At 36.0% G+C, this 5,670-nt stretch overlaps 1 non-coding gene across 1 annotated transcript; it reads right to left on the bottom strand.

Moving 5' to 3' along the window:
- Positions 1–398: 398 nt before the first annotated feature.
- On the bottom strand, positions 399–505 carry LOC139903338 (small nucleolar RNA R71). Its single transcript, XR_011778164.1, has one exon. It is a non-coding gene; the product is annotated as a small nucleolar RNA R71 (small nucleolar RNA).
- Positions 506–5,670: the final 5,165 nt, after the last annotated feature.

The following is a 5,670-nucleotide window of genomic DNA, read 5'->3' as shown; positions in this document are numbered from 1 at the left end:
AGAATCCCCTAATTATGGAAAATCGGGAACCTCTAAGTATGGAAGACCGAATGAGAGCCACACGCACTGGCCAAGGTCACGCCATTATTAAGCCAGATGTTAATGCGCCAGATTATGAAATCAAAGGACAAATCCTACACATGGTAACTAATCAATGCCAATATAGTGGTACGCCAAAACAAGATCCAAACGAACATCTTCGAACCTTTAATAGGATTTGTACTCTATTTAAAATCAGAGAAGTTGAGGATGAACAGATCTATCTCATGTTATTTCCCTGGACTTTAAAGGGAGAAGCCAAAGATTGGTTAGAATCGTTACCCGAAGGAGCGATTGACACATGGGATGTCTTAGTTGAAAATTTTCTTAAAAGATTCTTTCCGGCATCTAAAGCCGTGAGACTTCAAGGAGAAATTGTTACGTTTGCGCAAAAGCCAAATGAAACATTATATGAGGCGTGGACAAGATTCGAAAAGTTGTTGAGAGGATGTCCTCAGCAAGATTTTGACACTTATCAAATAGTACAAATATTCTACCAAGGTGTCGACGTTGCTACACGAAAAGACATCGACAAAGCAGCTGGTGGTTCCATTATGAAGAAAACCGCAACTGAAGCTCACATAATTATTGATAATACAGCCTCCCACTTACATGAGTGGTACCAAGAAAAATATATTTTTCGTTCATCTAAAGCGGCTAGAGCTGATTCTAGCCATGACTTTGATTCTGTTTCCGCAAAAATAGATGCTTTCGAGAGACGAATGGAAAAGATGACTAAAGATATTCATGCAATACGAATCAGTTATGAGCAATACGGTGGACCATACTTAACGAAAGATTGTCACATTGAACAAACGATAGAACAACGAGAGAATGTTTCCTACATGAACCAAAGGCCGGGAAATAATTATCAAAATAATTATCAACCACCAAGGCCAAACTTTAATCGAAATCAAAACATTATTTACAATCCAAATGGACCCAACAATAACTCGTACAACCAACAAGGTCCGAATAACCAACCAACTCAAAACAACAGTTTCAATCAACAAAGACGTAGCTTGTATAAACCACCACAACAAACCGAAGAGAAAAAGCCAAATCGAGAAGAAATGATGGAAAAGCTAATGGAATCTCAAACACAATTTATTACATATCAAACCCAAACAAATGAGAGGTTTGATCAGTCATTAAGAACTCAACAAGCTTCCATTTTGAATCTAGAAAAACATGCATGTACTCTTGCTAGCATGATGAGTGAGAGGGAACAAGGAAAGCTACCGAGTAATACTGAAGTAAATCCTCAGAATGAGAATGTTAATATGGTATCAACGAATTCTTAAAAACCATCATCAGAAGATGGGAAGGTTTTCGATGTGAGTAACAATGAAGAAGTTACAACAACACCACCACCACTCGAGTATGTAAAGCCAGTGGTGGCACCATAAAGACCACCCATCCCGTTTCTAAGAAAAGGAGTTGAGTATGAGCAAGTAATAGATAATAAAGTTTGTGATACCTCTGGAAAGAAGAATAAGAATAAGAAGGTACAAGAAACAAAAACCGTAAAAGTAAACCCGGTGAAGACAGTTCCACCAAAAGTTCCACCCAGGTTGGGTGATCTGGGTGAATTTATTGTTCCTTGTCTACTTAGTGATTGTGTCATGTATGATGCACTAGCAGATTTAGGTGCGAGTGTGAGTGTTATGCCTCTTTCATTATATAAAAGATTGGGAGTAGGTGAGTTAGGTCCAACGGAGATGAGTGTTCTACTCATTTAATCAAACAATTAGGCACCCAGTTGGAATTGCTGACAACCTACCCGTTCAAGTGGTTAATTTATCCTTTCTAGTCGAATTTATTGTCATTGACATAGAAGAGGACTCAAACATTCCTCTAATTTTAGGTCGACCATTCTTAGCGTCCAGCAGGGCGTTATTTGATGTAAGAGAGGGTAGAATGACACTTAGTAATGATGAAAAATCGATCACCTTTGTGAGTCGAAAGTCTAAATCTCCACCAACCAAAACCGTTGAACCAACAAAAACGATTGGTAAGAACCATGTTGTTTTACCAACTCCAACGGTAGTGCTTAACAATAATAGAACGCCTAAGTGTGGCGAAGATGAAATGACACCTAATGATGACCTAATAACAAAGAACCCCGTTGTTGATACGAAATTAAATGATCTCGTTATTAACAGTTCAATGATGAAACTTATTAAACAGATTCGCGATGCTAGAACCAAGGGAAACTTTAAGTTATGTAACCGGTTAGTATCCAATCTATCGCCTAAAGAAAAGGCGAAACTAGTTGAATTTGTGGATGTTACACAGGAATCCGACCAATGGCTTAAAGCAAAAGTCACAGATATGCAAGTTGATTATGGTCCAAAAGAAATTGACAATGAAGTTAATCACAATTTTGACACCATAGCTACCTAAGTGTGGGGAGATTCAAATGTTCTAAAAAGAAAATGTTGTCTAGATTTAGTTGTTCTGTTCTCGTGTAGTTCCGAGAATGAAATCTGATTGGTCTTTTCCACTAGTAGACACTAAAGAACTAGTTTTCTCCCCCCATTCTGAATTTTTGTTTTGTAGGTTTTGAATAAAATTAATATGAATTTTTAAATTTAAGTTTTGTGTGAATTTAAAAACAAAATTTACTTTATTTCATTAAGTTTAAAAAATGATTTCTAAAATTCATCGTAAGTTAAAGACTAGATCATAGAATTGAAATTGCTTTACCCGAGGGCGGGACGAAAAATTTTGTTATCATTATTTTTAATTTTATTGATCTAAAGTATACCAAATTTTTTTTTTTTTAAAATCCAAAAATCTTTGCTTTTAAAACAATCGCTTTAAAAATGACAAATTTTAAATTTTGTCGGCGGACGGACTAGGTAAACATACCGAAACTACCTAAAGTAAAAGGAAACAACATTTAAAAAAAATTATTCATTTAAATTGTTTTAATAAATAAAGGCTTTAAAAAAATATTATGTATATATATGTTTGTAGTTTATCTTATGTACAAAACATGGTAAAACCGCGCACTTTTAAAGACTGACATTAAGTTCAGCAAAAACTATTAAATTTGACGACAAGATGTAAAATATCAAATGTGATATAAAACAATATGTTTGCAAACTCGGTATTTTTAATCACTTTTCTACACTAATCACCCTCATGAATTTATAATTATAGTCTGATTTTATGCAAATGAGGGCATTGCATGATCTCAAGTATGGGGAAGGGTTATAAATTCTCTCGAGTTTACACTTAGTTTAATTGCCAAATTTTGTGAAAATTTGAAAAAATTTCAACTAAATGAATTCAAAATTATGTTTTTACATATTTATGAACGATAAAACTAGGTGTTAAAGCCAAAATTATTGTTACCTCGAAAAGGACATAAATTGATAAACAACCTAAAAAACTTCAATTCAATTAAAATGGAATAAAGGATAATAAAAAGGCAAAGAAAAGAATAAATAAAAGCTAAGTGTGGGAAGAATTTACCAAGATCTTCAAAACATATATCACATATTTGTACTAGATTATTGAAGGTACTTTTGCTTTGGACTAAACTAATCAGTTTTACCCGATTTACTGTAATATATTTGAAAGAAAGATGGATCTACACGATGAATCAATTCCATCATTAAAAGGAAGTAAAGTCTTCCAAAAAAGACACGCGCTTCTTGATTTAGGTCAGGAAGTTGTCGTCCAGACCAGCTGTAGGTTGACGAAAAATCTAGAAAAGTCATTTCTAAAATCAGCAGGAAATCTACGGACCTCAGCATCAAACAGGGTGTAAGACCTGGATTCTGATTCTGCCCAGTCGCGCTCCGCGCGGGGTCATGGCGCGCCGCGCAAATGGTCGCTGGCAGACTCCTTTGTTATTTTAGAGTTTTAAAAAGGGCATTTCGGTCTTTTTGCATTTGAGCCAGATTTGTGGACTTAACCTCATCCACCCATTTCATTTATTCATTTCTTTTTCCTTTTCTTTTCATATTTCTCTCAAGAACTCAAACACCCATTTGATTCAAAGGGATTTTTGGAAAGGAAGAAGCGGGTTTTGATCTTTGGCGTAGTAGACAAGTTTGTTCTCCTCGTTCTTAGCTACACGGTGATACTAGTGGTAAGCTCTAACTCCAAATTTTGTTTTCGTGTTAATCATTCAAATTTGGGGCTTTTGATTGTATGATTCATAGATGGAACCCATTTAGTTGTTAATTGAAGATTAACACCAAGATTCGGGTTTATAAGTGTTAAAAGGCGGGTTTTGAGTTGGTTAATGATTTAACCATGTTTAAGACTTAAGAATGGTGTATAATCACTAGTATTAGTGATTATTGATGTATTGGAGACCTTTAGGGTTCTTGTGGTTGACTAATTTTGACTAGAGTCAAAATTAGGGTTTGTTGATGATTATGACCCGAATGTCGATTCGATGAGGTTTATAAACTTAAATGGATTAAGTTGAAGTATAAAATCGAGTTATATATGTTTTGGTGTCAAAACTTGTAATTGGTGAGATTTTGACTTTATGGGTCAAAATTAGGGTTTATGGGCGATTTTGAGAACGATAAGTGTTTAACACTTGTGTTCGGGTTTAATAGGCATATTAGGACCATTATCACTTGTGTTAGTGATTATTGGTTAGTTTGGGCACGGTTTGTGCTTGAAAGTGCATTTGGGTTGAAATTGCACTAAGTGTCGAATTGGGTTGGTTTGTAAATCCATCCTAATTGTGTTGTGGTATTTATGATTATGGAATAGGTACTTTCCATTGACGAGTTGCGGATTATTTGGAAGCATTTCATCAAGGCAACAAGGTGAGTGTTAATATCCTATGTGCATATGTATGTGTAGGATGGGTGCGGGTCGGGTGAAGTGGTTCTCGATTATAGAGCTCACTTCACATATAGGTGGTTTTGATGGACTTGTGTATAGGTCCAATTGGCACGGTTGTGCGTTTTGGTTGACCTCCTCTTGGCGAGGTGTACACTTGTGTGTACGTTATCACATGTATTGTGATGTGGTTTTGGATAACCCCGATGTGGTAGATTTTATAATCTCGTGACTATGGGTTTTGGTATTGGAGAAGTGAATCACGTGTAGTTAGGATTCATGATGACGCGTGTAGTTCGGTCATCTTATTGAGGTAGTAATCTCGTGTGGTTTCAGATTACTAAGGCTCGTGTAGTTCGACCAACCTCGATGTTGTCTTTGAAGATGGTAATCTCGTGTGGTTTCGGATTACTAAGGCTCGCGTAGTTCGGCCAATCTTCATGGTGGAGTTTTGGTATTCGGTAATGGGTTAAGGGGTTAACCTTATTCGCTTATATATTGTTCTATGTATATTAATGTATCGTTTTCTTGTAGCTAACCCTCCGGGTGTAGCTTATTTGGCGTTGTTCACATCGTTGTTGGTGAACTTATACTTTGTTGATACCTTAGCTTGTTGCTTAGAGATCGTACGGTATGCTTAGTGTAGTTGCCTTATACATGGATGCTTCGGTATGCGGTATTTGATATTTGTGTGGCGTGTCCATTTTATACATGTATATGTATGTAGTATGTTATCACTCACTAAGCGTTAGCTTACCCTCTCGTTGTTTACCTTTTTATAGATTTGCATGGATGTGGTGGCTCGGGTAAGCG

Source organism: Rutidosis leptorrhynchoides, chromosome 3, assembly GCF_046630445.1.
Source record: "Rutidosis leptorrhynchoides isolate AG116_Rl617_1_P2 chromosome 3, CSIRO_AGI_Rlap_v1, whole genome shotgun sequence".
In the NCBI taxonomy this organism is placed as follows: Eukaryota; Viridiplantae; Streptophyta; class Magnoliopsida; order Asterales; family Asteraceae; genus Rutidosis; species Rutidosis leptorrhynchoides.
This window is presented reverse-complemented; position numbering and strand designations above follow the sequence as displayed.